Here is a 24,495-nt window from a genome sequence, read left to right as displayed (position 1 = left end):
TCAAGCTGAAGTCAGGAACCAAGAGCTTCATCCGGATCTCTCACATGGGCGGAGGGGTCCAAACCCCTAAACACTTGAGCCATCTCTAGATCTTTTTCCCAAGCTACTACAAGGAGTTATATCTGAAGTGGAGCAGCAGGGACACCAACCAATGCCCATATGGGATGCTGGCATCTCAAGCGATGGCTTTACCCATCTGCCACAATGCTTGATTCAGGTTTTGTTTTTAAACTAAAGTTGTCCAATGCCCTCATTTAACTTCAATATTTCAAAGAAAATTTTCCTAGGATATCCTAAAATAGTTATTTTTAATAAAGTTCTTATAATTTTCATTATTCTACCTACATAAAGATACTTCACATGAACACACAAACACACAAACACACACACACAGTGTTTTCAGTATTCTGGATTTACAGTGTTAAGGATGAAGACTGTAGATCTTAAAACCCTGACACAGATCTGATATTTAGTGATTGATTCTCTGTTTGTTGAACATGTTGCTTTTATTTTTAGAGTAATTTATTCATACATTCAAGTCTCAGGGTCACAGCAAATGCATAATTACTACAATACAATTCTCATCAGTTTTCATGTTAATGTGATATTGGTACAAAGAGAACAGACTCAGTGTAGTCACATACACAATTCTAAGGTTTCAATGATACTTCCTTTCTTCCCTCCTTCTCCTCTCCTCTCTCTCTCTCTCTCTCTCTCTCTTTGGACATATATTTTTAACTTACATTATAGTCAAAGGCTGCATGCTCCACTAGAAAAAGAGTTCAACAAGTAAAAAGTAAAAAGAGCTAGTTCAGTGAGATTACAGGCAAGAGTTATAAACTACAATGTCACTTTTAGAAACTGAAGTCTCAAAATCTTTACTGCTTCATCTTTAAATTGGTGATAATTTTTTCTATCATGCAGTCTTGTTACAACAATCGTAAACCTTACATACAAGCACAGTAGAAACTCAATAAATATTTGCTAAGTTTTCATATCTATGGCTTTTGATTGATAACATTCAATATTTTCCTCCACTAAAGTTTAACTGTAAGCATGAAGAACCATGCAGAAATATTAATAACTTCCCAGATGAAGATGATATGATTTTTCTTAATGACTTATCAGATACACCACAGTATTTTGAAGGAAATTCAAAATTCATCAATCTCTTAATCTTTACATTCTTTTTTTATTTTTTTAAAGATTTATTTACTTTATTTGAAAGTCAGAGTTACAGAGAGGCAGAAGCAGAGGCATAGAGAGGTCCTCCATCTGCTGGTTCACTCCCCAGATGGCTGCAATGGCCAGAGCTGCGCCGATCCGAAGCCAGGAGCTAGGAGCTTCATCTGCAAGTCCCATGCAGATGCAGGGACTTGAGGACTTGGGCCATCTTCCACTGCTTTCCCAGGCCATAGCAGAGAGCTGGTTCAGAAGAGGAGCAGCTGGGACTCAAACCGGCGCCCATATGGGAGGCTCACACTGCAATATTGCTGACTCTGCTTGGCCGTCCCCTCAGCAGCAGTGGTTACTTTGGAAGCTGGGCGGAGTGAAAGGCTTTTCATCTTAAAACCAATAAGGTCAGCAGCTCTGACCTGGGAGTCCTTCACCTCCAGGACAGTTCTGTTTCCAGTGACCCAACTCCTGGCTGGCAGAGCTGCCAGGGCTCTTCATAAGCTGACTCCTGCTGAAGCCCTGGCATTTCGTGTTGAAAGCCACTGCAGTGGACCAGCCTGTTGGGACTCTCTGATGGCAGATCACTGTGCACAGCAGCATTGATTGGCCTCCACACATCTTTACGTTGCTTCTGCTGCCTGGCTTTCTCTTCCTCCCGGTTTTCGTTAGAGCAGACCAGAGGAAACCTTTAACAGGATGCAAGTCAAGAGGGTACTCAGTTCCATTTCTAATCTTCGGTGGCTTAATCTAAAAGTCTGTAGTCACAGGCATGTTCTGATAGTGGTCTTTCTGAAAGGTAGACAATGCCCATGAGGAAAGCTATGTCCTCACTTTTAAACTTTCTCTCCCTTTGTTTGGTCTGAAAGGGAGGTTTGGCCCGTTTACTGTGCCCGTGGTGAAGTAAATCTAGCTGTGAAATCATAATCTAAGCTCTCATTTTGGCTATGATGTTACTGTTAGCCATCCTTTTATAAGATCTAAAGATCAAACTCTACATTCTAGAGCATCCTTCAGTATACAGTCAGTCTTTTATCTTGAAGAGAATAGAGAAATGAGGGAACAAGTCAGGCTTCCCAGATCACTTACTGACAATAACAGTATCAAATGAAAATATAGCAAGCAATTTTAATAACAACTTATAGAAGGTCCAATGCCTTCTATAAATTTAAAGACAAGGCTAAATGTATTTGGAACATCTCTTAAGTATCTACACAGTGTAACTTGTTTGACGAGCAAAATCAAGTACAAACATGTCAATGTCTTAAGAAGTTTTAGTTTCTTTTTACAAACAAATTTAAAACATGTGATACAGAGATTCAGGTCACATAAACAAAATGTACCTTCGATTAATTTAGCAGTTTAAATTTATGAGCAATCTTTTATCTATAAGCCAATTAAAATAGAGTTCTTAATAAATTTCGCATGTAGACATACAGTATGTATACATGTATAACATAACATACAAGATAGCACAGTAAAGCAGTTTCAGTAATAGATTTTTGAAATCTTTAGCTGTTTTTTTTTAATTTATCATCAATTGATTAGAATTACTTCATGCTCTTAGTCACTTAATCTAAGTTGGAACCTGTAGAACATTATTGGCTTTATCTGCTTACAGAACTGTCCCAAAGTATTGATTACAATAGATGTCAGGGAAAAAGAGGTTCTTTGGAACCTAAAAGGACACATCTAAACACAGAACTAACAATGTCTTAACTTCATGAACAGTAGATCTGATTTTTTATGGTTTGGAGGATATAAAACTATGGATGGCAAAGGCTTCAAATAGCCATGTTAAAATTATAAACTCAGGCCGGTGCCATGGCTCACTAGGCTAATCCTCCACCTTGCGGCGCCTGCACACCGGGTTCTAGTCCCGGTCGGGGCGCCAGATTCTGTCCCGGTTGCCCCTCTTCCAGGCCAGCTCTCTGCTGTGGCCAGGGAGTGCAGTGGAGGATGGCCAAAGTACTTGGGCCCTGCACCCCATGGGAGACCAGGAGAAGTACCTGGCTCCTGCCATCGGATCAGCGTACTGCGCCGGCCGCAGCAGTGGCCATTGGAGGGTGAACCAACAGCAAAGGAAGACCTTTCTCTCTGTCTCTCTCTCTCACTGTCCACTCTGCCTGTCAAAAAAAAAAAAAAAGAAGAAGAAGAAGAAAAAAAGAAGAAAAAAAATTATAAGCTCATTAAACAACAAGAAGAGGTACTTGCTTATTCTACACAGTATTTTTGAAAATACTTGTAGGATTTTGCAAAATATTTAACCCTTTTAGGCCTGTGGGCCTTTCTCATGGAGATAACCATCATGTCTCATAACAACACAAGATCATTAGACTTAATTAACTTTTGGACTTTTGTGTAACAAAATTGAGCACCATTTCAAATCTTGATAGTACCTTTAATATAATCCAAATAGCCTTGTTAGTTGGTGTCCCTACAAGATGAAAGATATATCCTTTGATATTTCCAGGGGTTCAACTTGAAATATCAAATCCAAAGAATTTGGAACTTTGATTTTTTGAATGCCTGTCAAGGATGCCAAGAAGGCTTAAAATATCTAGTTGAAGTAAGATCTCTTAACATCATGACATAATATAGATCAGATTTGATCAATGTTACAAAGTGATTACTCAAATGCTTTAGAATGATTATATATTCAGACAGACCATAACTCTTAATAAAAAACTCAACTGTTCTTAAACAATTAGAGCTCAACAGACATTAAGAGAACACATAGATTACCTCAACAGAACACAAAATCTGTCTCTTAGGTTGTTCCAAAAATCAGAAATAAAACCTTAAATTTAAGAGCTAGTGCATGGAGTCATAACCCATAACTTGGAACAGTTTTAACAGAGTTATAACTAGGGAAGAGAGAACAGCTTACTGGAGCTGACTAGAAAATTGTCAGGGAGTCACCAATTAGATAAACCTATCAAAAGGAGATGCTGCAGGTTTTACATAGATTTTTAGGACAATTTCAAAATATTGTAAAAACATCATTGCTTTAACAGAGGATCAGATACTAGTTCTGTGTCAAACAATAGCTTTTGCTTTCCACTTGCTGATTTCTTTGATTTACATTTTGAAATAACCCTTTAGAAATCTCCAAATTAAGACATTTTCTAAATAAGATAATGTAGCCAACTTCAACCTTAGTTACTTTCAAGTGGTGTTGAACTATTTTCATATGGACAATTTATGAAAACATGTTAGCAAACCCAGATAGTTATCTATAGAATATAAGGTGTTAAGAGTACCAATGTTTACATTTAGACACATTTGTCTCATTTGCATTTACCCAATTTGCATTTAGTGATAACACCTAGATGAATGAAGATGCTGATATTATACCATACTTCTATCTTAATTAAGGTCAAAAATGTATTTATATGGAATTCTACTCCTTTTATAAAACTTTAGTTATGAATCAGTGACATTAAACCAGAGACTGCAAAATCTACCTTAGGGGCTATAACGAGTATTGATTACCCATTGTATATCATTGGAAACCTGTTAAAACAAACTGTAAAACAAGTTCAGTAAGTTACAAAGCAATATTTTTTAAAGGCAGTGATCCCTAGATTTAAAAGAAAAATTTCTTTAAATCCAATGTTTAGTTACAGTTGAGTCAATTCCTCATGCACCAGATTATCATTTAACAAAGACATCTTTTTAGATTTTAACTGAATTTAAGTGTAGTTTTCACTGAAGATTGTTTACCATTATGTTAGGTTTAATGGGGGAGGGCATCCATCAGAGTAGGTGGATACCCCTCCAGAGATTCCTAAGAAAGACTATCTGATAGGTGATAGAATAAAGGGCAATGGGGGAAGAGGAGATATGTCTGGAAATAGTAATTAACCTGATGAGCCTGCTGGTTTGAAGGACCAATCGTCTTCACCATTATTTCACTTAGGTTGGGAGAGAGATATCTCAGGGTAATGTGAGCATTCCTAGCTAGAGGGCTTTATGACCCTCTTGGTGCAGGGCGAGAGAGACGCCAGTGTGGCTAGGTTAAAAGAGAGAATTGCCGAATGGAGGAGGAAGGTTTAGGAATAGAGACAGTTTTGGCTGGTAATCCAGAGCTAACGAATGAAATATCTAGGAAATGCTTTTCAATGGGACCAGGAAATCGAGTTTGTAGGAATTGAGGAGACCTGATGAGGTCAGCTTGACATTCAGTGATAAGGCAGGGACAAAACCCATCAAAAGACTTGATTATCCTGTCTGGCTTGCTCATGATAAAAAAAAGAAAAAAGAAAAAAAAAGAAAAGAAAAAAAAGAAAAAGAACCACCAAAAGGGTGAATTTCTTTTCCAGTAAACTGGGAGCTCAGAAGGATGGAATCACCATTCGCTTGTTATTCTTATGGCAAAATTGGAACAGGAGGGACAGGGGCAAAGACCAGTTGAAAGACGAGGGCCGGAGGGTGATGGTGCCGGTTCAACAACTAGCCTTTGCTTCTCCAGGAGGAGGGTGTTAGATAGAATCAGACATACGGCAGGGGGAGTAGACTTTGGACAAAGGATAGTTCTGAGATAAGGTTGCAATTTCCAGGTGGGAGGAGGAGGTACAGTGAGTGAGACAGAGCCAGAGCTTTGGCTTTTTAGCAAGAACTTTGGAAGTTAAGAGTTTGAGCTGGAGAACACAGGCAGAGATAGAAGGCTTAGACATAGGAAATCTCCTTATACTTTTTCAAAAACTAACATAAATGTTAGAGATCCCGAAAATGTTGGGTTTAAACATGATGTTATTAACCATTTAGACTGGTAGGAGACAATTGAGGGGATGATCAAATGGAACGCCAGAGGAAGAAGCTCCCATGGGGACCTGTAGAGTAGGATATCGGGCATCCCTGCGATCAGGGCCATCTGAAGGGAGAATACGGGAACAGAAGGTGGGTCATCACCCATGCACCCATTGGAGCCCAGGGCATAGCCCATAGAAGGGAAACAGGGGGTTGAGTCATCACCCACACCTGCTGTTGTTCAGGACACAGAGTCCGTAGAGGCATAAGGCCATAGGCGTTGTGGTGCATGATACCAGGACTTTAGGGGTAGAGTCACATAGAACCACAACCTGTAGAAAGTCGCAATGAAAAGATCCTCCACCCACCCCATCTTACCTCAGAAATTTGAAAGGCCAGTGTGTGCATGGAGATCACAGAGTGGTGGCATGGAAGGAGGTCCAGGGGTATGCTTTGTGGTTGGCGGGTCAAATTCCTGAGGGGAGACCAAGGTCAGTGGAAGAGCCTGGATCCAAGTCACAGCACCAGTGTAAGGCCACCACAAAGCACACTAAACACCAGAATTAAGGGAAAGGTGTATTGTCAGGTAGGGGAAACCCAACAGGCCAGAGGGAGAGGATAAGAGAGCAAGGGTGACAGAGAGGACGTGTGCAGGAAGCAGGTCCTGTTATACTCTTGCAGGAGGTAGGGAAGTGGGAGCAATGAATCCCATTAGGGTGGGGGTGCAGCTGACGCTTGTGGTTGGGCCATGTGGTTACCTGACTTCTAGTGAGCCAGGCTGGTGATGGGGGCTAGAGCCTGAGATGGCACCACAGATAAGATGGTACCATTTTACTATCACTCTTAATCTTAGCATTATTTTTTTTTAAGATTTCTTTATTTTATTTAAAAGCCAGAGTTGCAGAGAGGTAGAGGCAGAAGCATATATAGAGAGAGAGGTCTTCTGTCCACTAGTTCACTCCCCTGATGGCCAGAGCTGCACCAATCCAAAGCTAGGAGTCAGGAGCTTCTTCCAGGTCTCCCACACAGGTGCAGGGGCTCAAGGACTTGGGCCATCTTCTACTGCTTTCCCAGGCCATAGCAGATAGCTGGATTGGAAGTGGAGCAGCCTGGGTTCGAACTGATGCCCATATGGGATACTAGCACTTTATCGGCTATGCCACAGTGCTGACCACCACATTATTTTTGTTTTAAAGATTTACTTATTTATTTGAAAGGCAGTGTCACAGAGAGAGGAGAGAGACAGAGAGAGATCTTCGGTCTGCTGATTCACTCTCCAAATGCCTGCAATGGGCAGAGTTGGACTGATCTGAAGCCAGGAGCCAGTAGCTTCCTCCAGGTATCCAACGTGGTTGTTGGGGCCCAAGTACTTGTGCCATTCTCCAAAGCCTTCCCGGGCCATCAGCAGTGATCTGTGTTGTAAATGGAGCAGCCGGAACTTGAACTGGAACCAACATAGGATGCCAGCGCCACAAGTGTCAGCCTCACCCACTATAGCACATCTCCAGCTCACATCTTCACATCCTATTGAGGTGGCGTTAGGATCCTTTGGAGAGGGTGGTCATATTGTCTTCCTTATTCTTGTTTCCTAAATTTCTGGGTTTATTTCTAGGCATTTGTGTAAATACTTACTGGCTTTTTCCTCTGATGAATTTTATCTTTGAACGATACCTCTGTGGCTTAGTGGAGTTTCTGCTTTTGCAGTGAATGCCCCGATGTGTGTGCCGACTGTGGCCAGGGAGCTCAAGTCAGTGCTCAGGTTGAGTCAAGCACCCAGGGCGACACCCAAACTTGGCATGGTACATCTTCTCTTGTTAGCAGAAAGGTGGATATGATCACCTCTGTTGGCGCAGACGCACTCTCCCTTCCTCTCTTCCAAGGTGATCAATGCCCAGGTGTTAGCCCACAGTGGGTGCAACGCTCATCCACACTGCAGTCCTCAGTATGAGAACAGATCCTGCTGCAATGACCCACCCTAGGCAGTCAGGAAGCACTGAATGCGTAGAGTCACTCACAGTGAGTGCCCAGAGACATAGCTACACCCTGCACCCTCTTGTAAAGTCAGAGTTCCCAAAGTCTCAGTACACAAGGCTCCCACAATCGTGGAGTGCAGGGCACCTACTCCTCCCCACTAGGCTGTGCTGTTCATGGAGAGGTAGAGACATTCCCTAGCCAGCTGCCCATGCATGCTCCATCTAGGCGGGTTGAGCCCTGAACCCTGTGACATATTGAGAGGCTCTGGGCCAGCCCCCTTCAGTCCTTTGAGTAAGACTCAATGTCAGAGGGGAATGCAGACTTTTTTCTCTTGTAAAATCCATGGATCACACTTATGCCCAAGAGCTGCCAGCTGCACCCCCTACTCATGTCACAATTGGCGCCTTCTCCCCACTGGTTGCTGGGCATGCGCAAGAGCCTCTGCACCAGGTCCTGATGTCAGAATGGCTCCTTTTCCCTGCCCGGCGCATTGCTGGGTGTGTACACCCAAGCTGCTGACAAGATGGTGTCTTGTCCCCTCCAGTTGCTAGGTGCAACCATAAGAGCTGCCGCAGCTGCTATTTATGTCCAAAATGGTGCCTGCCCTCTCTCTGCCGCTTGTCAAGTGCCGTTGTAGAGGGGATGGGGAAAGAGAAATGTGTCCCCATCCTTTTTTTGCTGGGTTCGTGTGCACCCTACCCCCTTGAGGGCTCCAGGCTGGACTCGAATACTTTGTAGTCCACCAGGTTCTCCCTCAGGCTGTATCACCAGTGGCATGGGCTGCCGCAGTCGGATCTCAACACTTCCTCTTCAAAGCTGACATTTTCTCCAGCTCCCGGCTGCTGGGTTCGTGTCTTATGTCCATGCTCATTGCTGTGCCTCTGCACCTTCCACACAGATCCACAGTGTCCTTCATTCTCTAGAATTTCCACTGCAGTTTTCTAAATCTCTCCTGGAATGTCTTTTTTTTTTTTTTTTTTTTTTTTACTATTTTCCCCTACCCTAGAGCAGCATGCCGTTTCCCTATTCTACTGTCTTTGAATCTGTCTGTTTAGATTTTAAAAACTAGGTCATGATCATCTTCTTGGATGTTATTGCAGTAGACTGTTTAAAATTTTCATTGTTTCTTGATAATTAGAAGCAAAACTGCTGTCTATTTTCTACTTCCTCAAATTTCTATGACTTCCTATTGCTTGCCTTTCTAGTTATTGGAATGTTGGATCGTTAGAAAGCAAATAGGATGAACATTGTTAGTCTTAGTAAAAAATTAAAAAATTAAAAAAATTAAAAAAAACATTCAAATTTGTACAACTGAACTGACTAAAATCAGTATTTAATTTGTATTATTCAGTTAGTAAGGTCTTTCTTTGAAGCTTCAATGTTATTCTGAAAATAAAGAACAAATTCATCATTTCATAAAATTTAATTTGATTTTCAGATTTCTGTATCACAGCCAACTACCTAGAACAAAAGCATTTCATTATGTTTTTGTCAACTTTTATTTAATAAATATAAATTTCCAAAGTACAACTTTTAACAATTTATACTGGATAAAGAAATTATGGGATATGTATTCAATAGAATACTATACAGCAGTAAAAAAAATGAAATCTGGTCATTTGCAACAAAATTGAGGAATCTGGAAAACATCATGCTGAGTGAAATAAGCCAGTCCCAAAGGGACAAATATCATATGTTCTTCCTGATCGATGACAACTAACTGAGCAGATGTCCTAAACAGCACTCTGGCCTCAGATTCAGCCCTGAAGGCATTCAGATCTGGCTAAAAAGCCCATGAGAGTTTCTCAGGCATGGAAAGCCAAGACACTGTGGCAAGAAAAGACCTAAATGAAAGATCTCTGTGAGTGAGATCCCAGTGGAAAGAATGGGCCATCAAAGAAGGAGATACCTTTCTCTGAAGGGAGGAGAGAACTTCCACTTTGAATATGGCCTTGTCTAAATAAGATCAGAGTTGGTGAACTCAAAAGGCTTCCATAGCCTTGGTAGCTCATGACAAGAGCCTAGCGTGATTATTGACTTCCTAAATAAGAGTGTCAATTGTTAAATCAACAACGGGAGTCACTGTGCACCTACTCCCCATGTAGAATATCTGTCCTTAATGTGTTGTACTATGCGAGTTAACGGTAAAACTACTACTCAAACAGCACTCTATACTTTGTGTTTCTGTGTGGGTGCAGTCTGTTGAAATCTTTACTTAGTATATACTAAGTTGATCTTCTGTATATAAAGATAATGGAAAATATATCTTATTGAAGAATGGGATTGGAGAGGGAGTGGGAGATGGGTTGGTTGTAGATGGGAGGAGGTTATGGGGGGAAAAGCCTCTATAATCCAAAAGTTGTACTTTGGAAATTTATATTTATTAAATGAAAGTTGAAAAAAAAAGAAATAAGCAATCAAGAAGTGGACAAAAAATAAAATAAAATAAAATAAAATAAAATAATGTATTTTGGAGCCAGTGGTGTGGTGCAATAGGTTAAGCTGCTGACAGCGATGCTGGCATCTCATATCAGAATACTGGCTGCTCTGCTTACACCATCTCCCTACTGGTGTGCCTGGGAAGGCAGCAGATGAAGGCCCAAGTACTTAAGCTTCTGCCACCATATGGAATCTAGGATTGCCTCCAGGTTCCTGGCTTCAGCCTGTCCCTATCCTAGCCATTGGGCTATTTGGGGAGTAAACCAGAGGATGGAAGATTCTCTCTCTCTCTCTCTCTTGCACTCTTTCAATTAAATAAATAAAACAAATATTCTAAAAATATTTTATTCTGCCTTTATAACTATCTATCTATCTATCTATCTATCTATCATCATGAACATGATTTGTTTACTTATCCATCCAGATGAGAGGGGCGTGAATTATCAAGAATGGCAATGGGATACACATGTCCTGCTCATCTTTGTGTAAAGCTGGAATATACATTCTCATTCTCTTGTGTGAATTATTATTCTGAAAGTTCTTGATTTGATTATCGGCTTCACTCATTTTAAACACCTTAATTTTTGGTAAACATGACAAGGAAAAGTAACTGGTAGTCCTGTGTTTTGTTGTGAAAAACATAAAATATTTATGCAAAATAATTTAAAATATTTATAAAGAGTTTTTGAGAGTTCTATGAAGTATCCAATGCATTAAAAATCTTGACATAATTATGATGGCATCTAATTATTATATTTAAATTAAAATATCATAAACTGTTTGTCACAGTGGCCAAGATGCCATTTGAAGTGCTTGCAAACGATATTGGAGTGCCTTGGTTAAATAGCAGCCTCACTCCTCATTTCAGATTCCTGTCTCCCTTGGAGACAGCAGTGGTAGCTCATTATTTGGGTGCCTGCTGCCCATGTGAGAGACAAAGATTGCATTCCTGGCTCCTAGTTTCAGCTGGCCAAACCCCAAATAGCGTTTGAGAAGCAAAGTAGTAGATGAGAGATGTGTGTGTGTGTGAATGCATGTGTGTGAGTGTGTGTGTGTGTGTGTTCCTCTGGCTCTCTGCCTTGCAAATAAAAAAATGAATAAATGAATAAATTGAAGTTTGAAAAAAATACAATTAGCACAACAGGGTGGGCATTTGTCTTAATGGCTAAGACACAGATTAGAATGCCTGTATCCAACATCTGAGTGTCCTGATTTGACTCTCGCCTCCAGCACCTGATTCTAGCTTCCTGCTAAAGACACCCTAGGAGGCAGGGTGATGATTCAAACACTCGAGTTCCTGACACCAATGTGGAAGAACTGAATTGAGTTCCTCTCCCCTGGGTTTCACCAGAGCCTAGTCCTGATTGTTGCAGGCATTTGGGAGAATGAACCACTGGATAGGAGCACTGAAATGCTCTCTCTCTCTCTCTCTCTCTCTCTCTCAAATTTTTTATTAAAATAACTAACGGGCCGGCGCCGCGGCTCACTAGGCTAATCCTCCGCCTTGCGGCGCTGGCACACCGGGTTCTAGTCCCGGTCAGGGCGCCGGATTCTGTCCCGGTTGCCCCTCTTCCAGGCCAGCTCTCTGCTGTGGCCAGGGAGTGCAGTGGAGGATGGCCAAAGTCCTTGGGCCCTGCACCCCATGGGAGACCAGGATAAGTACCTGGCTCCCGCCATCGGATCAGCGCAGTGTGCCGGCCACGGCGGCCATCAGAGGGTGAACCAACGGCAGAGGAAGACCTTTTTGTCTGTCTCTCTCTCTCACTGTCCACTCTGCCTGTCAAAAAATAAAAATAAAAAAAATAAAAAAAACTAGCATAACATTTGTGACTCTTAATTTATATTTACTTATGTTGACTTGAAATCTGAAATTTTTAGGCTAGATTGTTTCTATCCATAATACTAAAAAACACAATTTCAAAAAAACATGAAATTTTTATTTCAAAATTAGGCCTGGAGAGTATATATAAATAAAGAGTGATATTTGCATGATTCATCTTTGTGAAACAGTAAGGTTCTTTTTGAGGGTAGATTTTTCACCAGGGTTTAGAAATAAGGTCTATCTTTATCTGGGAGAAACAAAGTGAGGGAATAAGGAAATACATAGTTTGTTGAGTAATAACAGAGGAGGTAGGAAGAACAAATTTTGAAGAAAATATAGTATTTTTCTACTCTTAAGTCTCTTATAATATTTTCTGTGGCTTCTAATTCTTTCTAGGTCTTAATCCTTGTAAATAGTTATGTTTTTCTGCATCTATGACAGTTGCTATTCTTAAATAGTCTAGTACTGGAGGAATTTTATTTCCTTAATAGGCTGTAGGGAAAAAATAATATTGGTTAGGAGTAAGTTTGGTATAATACAAAATTATTGGAAGTCATTTGGATTCCACCTGAAATTTCTTGATTTTCCACCTGATTTCTTGAATATAAATTATTTTAGGTGTCCATGTAGCATGTCTAATACTTTAACCCTTGAAGTCAAAATTAATTCACAGTTTCACTAAGGAGCAGAAAGATGTATGGACTATATTATAAAAAAAGCAAATTTCATCATGAAAGTCATTTTTGACTGATCTTTGTTAAATCCTGTGTCTGTATTGCTTAGACTAGGTCCTGGCTCCTGAGCACATAGATTTGACATCTGCTAAAAGAATTGTGAGTTAAATAGTCATATATTATAAGGATCTCTTCCACAGGCAAATATCTTTTCTTTATCATGCTAAAGCAAAACAATAATGAGACAATTCTGAATTTGAATGAGTGGCCAAAGCTTATTAAATGAAATTTTTATAAGCTTTTTACTTGCTCCTTAACACTTTAGAAATCTATTATTGTATATTCACTTTCACTTGTATTAAACAAAAATTAATTCTGGATGGAAAAGAAAAATGTATAATTACTTATATTTGATTAAGTGCTTTGAATTTTTCCCTATCAAATATACCAAAGGTTTATCTCATCATAATTCTAGCTTAAAGTGATGGTTCTTTTACTAATTTCCTATGACACAGTGAATTTCTCCCTTTTCGTTTTGATGGTCTCATAACTTGTGTTTTCATCAGCTGGGTAATGCAACTGACAAGTGTGTATATGAACACTGACACATCTCATCTATATATATTGTAGTCAAGGAGAGTAATTTGCCCAAAGATCATAGCCTGCCCAGCAATTTATCTCACACCTGCCCAGACAGACACCAGAGTCTAGCTCATCCATCAAAGTTCATGATGTAAGCTCAGTGGAATTTGAAACTTACAATAAGAAAATGAGACTAGTGTAATCAACATTATATGCAAGGTGACATAGAGCAAAGAGATACAAGGCCACATTTTAAAACAATTGTTTATCAACATCTAAATATTCCTTCATATTATTATTTAAACCCAATTTTTATGGATTTCAGATATAATAATTTCCAAACATAAAAACATGAATTAAATTATAAAAGCACTTAAAATTTTTTGAATAACCATGAAGAGCTTTATAATTTTGTTAAATTCCTAAATACCTAGAGAGGAAATTTTCAAATAGAAATCTCTGTGTTATCTCATTTTTAATCACATTTTCTGATCCTAAAGAATTTAATTGTCAGAATAAGTTCTGACACTGTTCAATCCTAGCATAGGAAATATTAGTACCTTTCCAGTTTATTATGACATCTTAAAATTTAAAAAATGTCTTAGTGCATTATCCATTTTCAAAATCTTCAAGTGGAATGACCACTTGAAGTAGACAGATGATAGCATTCCTGTTTACAGATGAGAAAACTGAAATTTGGAAATGTTTAGAAATTTGTTCAAAGTCATAAAACTTGCCACTGAAAGTGCAGAGTAGAATCTACAGCTCCTGTACTTGACTTCCTTCTATGATACTGACTTTTTATATATTTTTAAATGTTTCCTAACATATTTATTTACTTATTTGAAAGGCAGAGAGAAAAAGAGAAAGAGATCTTCCGTTACCTGGTTCACTCCCCAAATGGCCACAGAGTCCTAGACAGGACTGTCTGAAGCCAGGAACTTGAACTCTGTTCTGGTCTCCCATGTGCATGCAGGACCCCGTGCACTTGGGATATCTTGTGCTGCTTTTCCAGAAGCATTAACAGAGGGCTGGATCAGAAGCGGAACAGCCAACTCTTGAACCAGCATGCATGTGGAATACTAGCATCATAGGCAGTGGCTTAACCAGCTGTGCCACAATGCCAGCCCTAAGATTGCCTTTTTTACTTACGTGTTTCAGTAAATATTTGTATATAGCATTAAGCAGATCATCAGAATTTCAGAGCTGCAACAGACCATGGAAACTATCTTGTATAACCTACCTGATTTTATGGGCAAGAAAATGAAGTTCAGAGTCAGGAGATAAAATTAAGATGAAAACTCAGTTTCCTAGATTCATCAATCAAATATCTTCGTAGAATACCATGCTTCTCCTCAAATATTCAGTGTAATATTTGCACCTGTAAGAGCACATGAATTAGAGGCAACTTTTTTTCCAAAAGAACTGTTCCACTAACCAGGATATTATAGATTTTCTTTTATTAAAAATTGTATATTCTCAGAACTTGTGCTTATCCAGACACCAATCTAACATGCAAAACTTCTGGTTTGAAATGCAAATGAAAAGTATGATTATTATGTACTGTGAGCCCATAAAACAGTTCAAATTTTGTTTTATTCTTTATCTTAGCTTTGGAGATAGCAGAATTAGTCCCTGAAGTACATCCATAGGATCTGAGAAATATTACTTTAGGTGAATATAAAATCTTTAAATATTGATTTCAGCTTCTATTTGGAAGTTTTAGTACCTTCTCTGTAGATTATTTTAATGTAAGTAAGTGAACAGATAAAAAACAGGTTCTGATTTTAGGATGGATTAGAAAAAATAAATAATTGTAATGATAAGATCTTAAATTTATTACTATTAACTTAAAAGAATAGAACTTGAGTTAATTGATTTTCGTGGCCCCTATTCTAGCCATTTTTAGATTTCAGACACATATAGCAAGTACAAGGTACGTTTTTGACAAGTGAATATGGCATAGTGTGGTAAGTACTTTAAATTCCAGTGTTTCAAATATTTCAACTGAAAATGTGAGCAATGACTTAAATTCTCACGCATTTAAAAATTTCGATAATCCTCAGCTACAGAAAAGTGTTTAATTGTCTACCTTGGTTTGGAAATTAAGAGGAGGAAAGGGTGCTGGAATTCCCTAATAGGGTTGTGTTCTGCCATTCTGTTGTTCTCCTTGTTCTATAGAGTACTATTTTTGTGGTTGCTGGCACAGAGGGAGTGGAACACAAAGATCCACAACCATAATTGTATGTAAATCATATCTCATTTAGCAGCCAGAGGAGCACTTAACTGGAGGTTGAAAAATGTACAGCATGACTTTCACTTGTCCTTGAGAGCCCCTGGTGTCCTTAGATGCTCACATAATCCCCAAACTGATGTTTTCTTTAGTTATGAAAGGATGAGGTTAGACCCAAGGATATATTTTCCTTCTACATGTGAGTCTATTATGAGGGGACACTCAGAATGTCTATTTGAATTGTCCCATTTATTGGGTTTAGTATCCTTAAAATCTATCATATTTTACATTCAAAGATGATTCATACTAACACAGCTCATTTTTCTTTTGACTGATTCATGGGGATTCAGTACAAACTGGACTGCCCAGCCCATGGTGTGGAAAGTGCGCCCATCAACATGCAGCACTGATAGGTTGCAGTAATTACATTGGTCTAATACTACATTTTCCTTCGACGGGCAAAAATTATTGTACCACCTTCTTACGAAGTACTATTTCATTAGGCAATATGTGCTCTCTTGTTGGAGTTTATTATGTTAATAATTACTCAGAGAGATGGAGAAAGCTGATTTCCTTAGTCTTTTTAGCACCTTTATTCTTTACAATAAGCCTGTGGGACTGCTGAAGTTATTAAAATGCCATAATATCCCCCAAGTTGGGCCTATGTAGCTATTAAAAGGAGAACCATCATGGAATTTGATAAATTTTGTGCCAGGGCTATAGATCTTTTTTATGAGCTATTGTTTGCTCTATTATGATAACCTTAAGAATAGTCTTGTAATTCGACTTTAGTATTGCAGATGACTTTCACAGCATTTTCAGATATTTTCATTTTTCAAGCACAAAAATGAGACTATTTAAAAACTGAAGCTGTACTACATTTGAATGAGTTTAGTCTTGTTTAAGTGACCACAGGATAAATAATAGCAATCATGCAGTACAAAGAAACATTAATGAGAGAAAGAAAATCGTACTTCAAGCCATTCTTGTTAGATTATGTTTGTTTCAGTATCCAAATCTTGGTAAAATTTCTGGTGCTTTCTCATGATTGCTTTCTCTTTTGCAAAAACTAATTTTTCCCATCAGGTTTCACTTGGATAGTTTTTGTAAATGAAGATTTTTTTCACCTTTGATAAAGCTACCAGGTTGCCCCAGGTTTCCATTTGGTATAATGAAAGATCAAGAAAGAGTAAAATAAAAACACACACACACACACACACACAGAAAACAATCCTCCATCTTTGCTCTTTGGTATTCTTTTATTTCAATTCAAATTTTTGACTCTTAGCAATCAGTATTTATTAATTGTAATTATCATTCATTAAACATTTACTATGTGTCATGCATTGTATCGTGTGTTTTATATTTGTTACTTTTTGGTAAACATTCTCACAATTTAACAAATGGGTAATAGAAATTTAAATATTTTACTTTGGGGAAATGAGCCAAAGTTTTAGAGAATAGGTTATGTTATTATGGCCCACTGGTAGTCATTAATCCCAAATATATCTTATTGCCATATATTCCCACTTCTGTACTGACCACCCACACAATTAAAAAGAAAAAAAAATGGTTGCCTAAACAAAATGAGTTATTTCTATTTCTTATTCATAAGTTATTATCTTCATGTGATTTAAAGAAATCATTGAATTCTGATTTTAAAATCAAGTAGAATCTATTTTAACCAAAATACTGTAACATTTCACATCTAGAGATATGTTCCTCTCTTAGCCCAAGGGGTCATTATGACATGAGTTGGATCATGATGAAAAACTTGTTTATGGTCTCTTAGTTGGAGACACCTTGGAACATCCAATAATATACATCTTTATTCATTGAAGAAGAAAAAACTTTTTCAAATGTTAATCAAATGATATGGTAACCATAAAATCCTAAGTCTTATAATTACATATAAAATATTATTAAACATGAATTTTTTTATTATTGTGGCTAATGTTAATAGAGTAAAGGCATGTGTGTGTGTGTGGTAAAACAAAATAGGGTAATCTGTCTGTGATTCATTAACTGTGACAGCTAAACTAAAAAGAGAGATTAATAGGGGAAATATGATGAGGGGTATATGAGAACTCAATGTAGTACTACCTCACAATTTTTGCTTTGTAAATTTAAAATTATTCTGAAATAACCTAGAGTAAAACTATCTATACAATTTTGTTTATGGAGTTGGCATTGTGGTGTAGCAGATAAAGCTGTTGCCTATAACTCTGGCATCCTGTATGGGCACTGGTTCCTGTCCCAGCTGCTCCACTTCCAATCTAGCTCCCCGCTAATGGCCTAGAAAAGCAGAGGAAGGTGGCCCAAGTGTTTGGCCTCTCTACCCAGGTGAGAGATCTGGAATTATGTTTATACCTTAATCCAAATTAGTAACAAATTTGGGGCCAGCGCTGTGGCGCAGCGGGTTAACACCCTGGCCTGAAGCACCAGCATCCCATATGGGTGCTGGTTTGAGACCCGGCTGCTCCACTTCCAATCCAGCTCTCTGCTCTGGCCTGGGAAAGCAGTAGAAGATGGCCCAAGTCCTTGGGCCCCTGCACCTTCGTGGGAGACCCGGAAGAAGCTCCTGGCTCCTGGCTTCAGATTTATGCAGCTCTGGCTGTTGAAGCCACTTGGAGGGTGAACCATCAGATGGAAGACCTCTCTCTCTCTCTCTCTCTCTCTCTCTCTGCCTCTCCTCTTTCTGTGTAAGTCTGACTTCCAAGTTAGTAAATCTTTATAAAAAATTAATAAAAAATTCAATTATGTTTTAAATGCACATTTTCTTATGAATAAAGATTTTCATTTCTGCAAGACATGTAAGTTTTGTTTAAATAAAACAATGGAGGGGGACATCTGGTTATTCTTGACTCATTGTGCTTTAAATTTGCTATACCAAATTGTCCAATATTTTGGCAAATGGTGTTTATAAAATTTATTTTAGGGATCAGCATTGTTGCATAGCGGGTTAAGCCTCTGCCTGCAATGCCTGCATCCCATGTGGGTGCCTGTTTCTCACCTGGCTGCTCCACTTCTAATCCAGTTCCCCACTAACACGCTTGGGGAAGCAGAGGAAGATGGCCCAAGTCCTTGGGCTCCTAGCCCAAGCCATTGTTATCATTTAGGGAATGAAATAGTGGATGGAAGATATAGACTCTCTCTCTCTCTCTCTCTCTCTCTCTCTCTCCTCCACCCCCCCAACCCATCAATCTGCCTTTCAAAGAAAAAACAAACAAAATATTTAAAATTATTTATCCTATATTTAAAAAAATCATCTGAAAAATAAAATTATTTTCAGATCACTGGAGAAATTTAATTCAATTAGAGAATAATTTTGAATATTCCTGGTACATGTGTTAATTAGCCTATTTAGATCTTGTGAGTAATGAGTGGCCTCTAGCTGTAAAAAGCCAAACAAAACAAAAAAATAATTTTAATTTTAGGCCCTAAGTAAAATGGAGATATTTTAAGTGGGTCTCCAAGGGGAAATATTATTTTAGTGTTGTTTTAAATAAATGAATCATTTCATAATGTTCATTCATGACATGGGAGAGTTTAGAATTTGAACATTTTTCCTGGGGAAATGAAAAAAGTAATTTAAACATTTTTCCTTACTGCTGATATCATTTTTTTTTTGGAAATTAGAATACTCTCTGAACTATTTTGCTGGATATATCTGAAATTTTAATATATGGAATAGCCTTTTGTGTTACCGGAAGAAAAATGTTTATAGTTGCCCCAGTAATAATATTTATCTGTACTAATTTAACCCACTGCTTTTCTCTTTAAGTTCCTATAGTCTTCTATCTTCCCTTTTAATGATAATTTCAAGTGTATTGGGATTAGTTATTAAAGTAAGGTTATTATGTGATACCTATTGCTATAGGTGACAATAATGGAGGAAATATCACTTATGTATTTAGATTCCATTTTGAAAGAATTTTTAGCTATTTTATGTTGGTTTCTTGTTTGTTCAAATTAGTTAGTTACTAGGACATATAGAAGAATCTATCCCCTTGAGATTTGGGCTTCAGTTGACAAACCATTTGTGAGAATACTATAAAAGGCAACAGCTTGCTAGAAACAGATAAATTCCTTTGGAATGAGATAGTTTCTTGTTAAAAAAAAAGTAAAAATATGTTCATAAAATTGCTGTTTTCAAAAAATATTTAAAGAGATTATGTCATCAAAAGTCAAACTAAGCTCTCATTTGTAATGAGAGTGATTTTATTATTGTTTAAAATATTTTTCTTCCAGAATGAGTCAGTGAAAAATCAGTGAATGTGCTTGAGTTTAAATTATTTCATTTCATTACTGTTTCTACATTGTTATAATGCAAAAATGTGTTTTATGAAATTTCTCACGAAATTGTTGTATTGAGTCCTAAGGCAATGTCTAACACTGCTAAGCTTTTAATCCATGATTTCTTTTATTAAAATGTTACCAGAAGAGATCTTTCCCCCCCACCTTTGGAACTCTGCTATTTCAGTATTTAATGCACAACTTTAATTACCGAAGCCTGGCGGAGCTGGAGTTGCTGAGGGAGGGAAATGTTGCTGAATTAGAACTTGAACTGGAGTCAGGAGTTAATCATTTTTAGAAATTGTGCTGGCTTTTTAATGGTGCTTAGTGGAAACTGCCAGAAGCACATTTCCATCTTAACCCCATCCGGGAACACTGGTTTATGACTAAATCATAAGTGCTAGATAATGAGTAGTATGCATAAATACTGATCCTGGCTTAACATGGCTATTTTTTACAGAGAGATTTTCTAATAATGGAAAGCCGATCCTCTTATCCTGTGGGTTCTATGGAGAAAAGTAACTTGTTAGTGCTGTTAAATGAAAATGCTGCTGATCAAAACTGCTTATCCTTGGCAGCTAGGCAAAGGGAATAAGGTGTTTTGTTTTGTTTTGTTTTGTTTTGTTTTGGCTTTGGAAAAAGACAAGGAAGGTAAACTGCATAACCTCTCATGGAATTCATTACAAACTCTGAACTTCAAAAGACTGAATTAGAAATAGAGGAAAGAACCAGTTAAGATCCATAAATCAGAGGCTTGAAATAAAAGAGTAGGACATATCAACTCAATCAAAATGGCATGTGTCCCAAAATACTGCTTTGTAAATCTGTCAGTTTTGTACTTAAGGTGTTCAGGAAAGATTTGTAAATCAAAAATATTTTAAATTTAGGATTTATTGGCATGATTAGTGACTCTCTTAGATTTTGTATGTCTTCTTATGGTCTTGTAAATACAACACAAATGTCTGAACGTTTATTGTAGGTGTATATGGAGCTATTCTGAAGTATGTAAGTTATTTTGTGTTTAGATCGTTTTTTAAAATTCTCGGAATCAAACTGGAGACAAATCCACTCCCTTGGATCTCCTCAATTGTATGTTATGTTGGTACTTGATACATAGTTATTTTAAGAGGGATTTTAATGAGTTTTGTAGGAACCTGTGTAATCTTTCATATTGACCATGGACCTGATCTTAGAGTTATTTATCTTTTTTAATACCTTTTTACTATCTACTTTATGTCCACCTGACTCACTCTGTCATTTCTTCTGCTATCACTTCTGCAGTCTCACCCATTCCAAGTACTCCTTTTTCATGCAGACTTATTTATATTCTGTCTTCAAGGAAAGACTTTTATATGGGTCTTTAAACAGTTTATAGCATTTGTACACTTCAAAAACATCTTATTCTGACCTGAACACTATTTTCCTGCTAAGTGAAGGGGAAGTCAGAACATCATCTTTAAAACTAAATGGAGATGAATAATTACGTCACACTACTCATGTAAAAACACTGTTTCTTAAAGGCTATGAGAATCTGTTTTTAAATTACTTTTGACAATGGCTTCATGTTGATAGAGCCATATATTAATAAAACCATAAAGATTTTGGTGTGGAATTGAACTTTACATTTCAACTAGTCTTAAATATTCGCAACATGTTGGGTATATTACTGGTGTGTAAATTTGTTAAAATCACAAAAATAATTCATATGGATTTAAATTTACTTTGATTTTTATCATTACTAAGCTATTCACATATTTCATAAACATCATTGTAATAATCTTCCAATGTATATACACAAGGTTGAAAGTAGACATAAAAATAGAGATAGGTGAATGGATAAAATAATTTAATGAAATAATTGTATATTTAATTTTACTTCACTATAAGATATTAATTTCCAAAGACTGTGAGAAAAAAAATAAAGATTCCAAGAAAGTTTGAGAGTTTGGAATCATACACTATTTTGGTCTATTTTCTAATTTAAGATAACATTCATTAAATTCCTGATTTATAAAATATTAAAATATAACACACTTACTATATCTTCTTCTGAGCCTATAACCCTGATTGCTAATATTGTATATATATGGAATGTAAAGAACAATTATGAAAAACGGATGTCTACATACACTTCAAAATCCTTATTGAGAATACCCTAATGGCACTGGATAATAATCATAGATGCAGTCACAATTAGCAGATGTGTATATGTTTTTGCATTATACCATGTAAATATCTGGAACATTAATTCCATGTCATGGAGTTCCATCTTAGCATTATGGTAAATTCTTGTTGCTTTTTCAATCCTAAAATTGGTCTGTATATCAAAAGTCATGGAATGACTTTCCAAATACTCATTGATCTAATTTGTTGTATTGTATAACAGTATTTAAAATTTTGACCACCAAATCTCTCTTCAGGAAACTAAAGTAACCTCTATTACAATGTTTCCTGTTTTTAAACCAATCTACCAATTTTGTGTAAATAATTGTATGAATGATCATTCTATATGCTTCCTCTACCCCTGAAGCGTCCTGAGTCTTTGCCTTTGACCAACTGAAGCAATGTGGAGTCACTGATTGATTGGCTTTGTGCAGCAGAGATAAAGTCACTTGCTTTACATTATTAAGTATAAAGAAAGCGCATGTGGTGACTGTATTTTTACTCTTGGTAGTTTTTCCAGTTAGATGAAACAACTCTCAGAGGTGTTAGGTAGTCATACTCTGTGACAAATTTTACATCTTCCACTCTGGCCTTCTGGAAGCCGTATCTCTAGTTATCACATGTTATTTTCTGTGTTTGAATTACTTTAGCACTGTCACATTCCTATTCTCTTGTCACCACGTATACCCATGGTGGACCACCTGTCTCTTCTCATTGTTCTGATAAATTCATCACATTTTTTATTTCAACAGAAGCAATGGTTTCATCCTACTTATCCTACTTCTCACTCCGTATCTCTTCCATTAGATAAATAAGTATTTCATCTTTCCCTTTGTCATTTTGCATATCCACAATATGAAAAATGAGTGCTTTTCATTGGTTCTAGTACATGACTGTTGATATGAATCTAGCCTTTTCAGGAAGTCCTTAGCAAACTGTCTTCCTTCATTTGGTCAGGTTGTATTTTACCTTATAGTTTGCCTATCAGTGCTTTCATGATCTATAAATTTATACAGGTTAAAAGCTTGTATAAATATCCTGTATGTTTCATCAAGGACAAAGTAGATTGTTCTTCTGAAACTGATTTTGTCACACAATAAAGGTCAGCCAGTCTTGCAGGTGTGTAACACAGATTTCCCCACTTGCATTCAAATAGGTGCAAGTAGAGTGCAAGGACAAGCCTTACACTATTTCAGCAACTACTTGCTTTGTCTGTTGACCAGTCGCTGAGTCGGCACAAATGCCAAGCAAATAGTCCCATCCCACCTTTCTAGAAGTGGCTGGGGACTGATGTGAAAAATGGCAGATGGTAAATGAGACATTTTCCTGAATCAAGTCTGAACTTGTCCAAAGACACCTGATCCTTTGGAGCAACTGGCTACCTCTGAGCTTGAATAGAAGTACCTTCGGTGAGTTCTGTTTTGCAGTTATAACCATGATTTTTATAGGATCTTTGCTTCATAATCATTCAGTTATGCTCTTTAACTGTAATTTCTATGCCTCTGTGTGCTTCCACACCCTGGACTGTATGTAGCCAAATCATTGTGATTTTAATAGAAAAAAAATTTTCTCAAATTTAAGTATCTCATTAAGACTCCACTTCTTTTAAACAAATGTTTCCCCAGAGTTTACAGATTTGTTTAGAGAGAGGGGCTGTTTCCAGCCTCTTGCTAATCAAGACATATCAAAACCTAAATCCTGGCCAAAATTTCAGTCACACAAGTAAACAAACGTGAAATGAAGCTTGTGGCTGATTAGGAAAAGAGTGCGGAGAATCAAGTATGAGGAGTTCTTCAGTAACAGTGAGGCCTTGAGGAAGCAGCAATATCTGAAGAACAGCCATGACAAGAACCAGCCTTACATGATTAGAGACCAATGGAAACAGTGAGGTTGTTTTATTTTTTTTTTAAAGAGGGTTTGGTATCTTTGATTTCAAATACTTTCTGCTTGACAGAGTTTTCTGTTGCCTTAAAATTTAAAACAGCAGTGATCCTTTTATAAACATTATTATTTAATAAGTGAATTAAAATTTAAATGTGAATTTGGTAGCTTCATGGGGTGTGTGTGTGTGTTTGCGTTGTATGCATGCTTGGTCTACAGAGGGTCACTTGGATAGCAGGATTATTTTAAAGAATTCAGAACAGCTTATTGATGATTTATTGTTCATTTTCCCATCTTCACTGCCACCTCTAGGGATTCCTTCATCTAATTCTCTGGAAACTTAAGCTAATTAAACTCATACTCATAAGAAAATTTTCTTATGAGTAATCAATAAGATATTTTTGTAAACTCACAAAAATATTTGAAATGCCTTGTGTGAATATTTTTAATAGCCACAAAACTGGCAAAGTTAAGTGAAGGAGCAAGTTAATGAATTTAATTATTAT

General features: G+C 37.4%; 1 protein-coding gene and 1 non-coding gene across 10 annotated transcripts in view; one reads left to right on the top strand and one right to left on the bottom strand.

Annotated features, from left to right (window-relative positions):
• NAALADL2 (N-acetylated alpha-linked acidic dipeptidase like 2) overlaps positions 1–24,495 on the top strand; it is a 1,439,631-nt gene that overhangs the window by 1,286,486 nt on the left and 128,650 nt on the right. The gene's annotated exons all lie outside the window — the stretch shown is intronic.
• LOC149127065 (small nucleolar RNA SNORD36) lies at positions 9,241–9,316 on the bottom strand. The gene has a single exon (XR_016233358.1). It is a non-coding gene; the product is annotated as a small nucleolar RNA SNORD36 (small nucleolar RNA).

Source organism: Oryctolagus cuniculus, chromosome 4 (assembly GCF_051225735.1).
Source record: "Oryctolagus cuniculus isolate XC-2025 breed Fujian yellow rabbit chromosome 4, ASM5122573v1, whole genome shotgun sequence".
Lineage (NCBI taxonomy): Eukaryota > Metazoa > Chordata > Mammalia > Lagomorpha > Leporidae > Oryctolagus > Oryctolagus cuniculus.
This window is presented reverse-complemented; position numbering and strand designations above follow the sequence as displayed.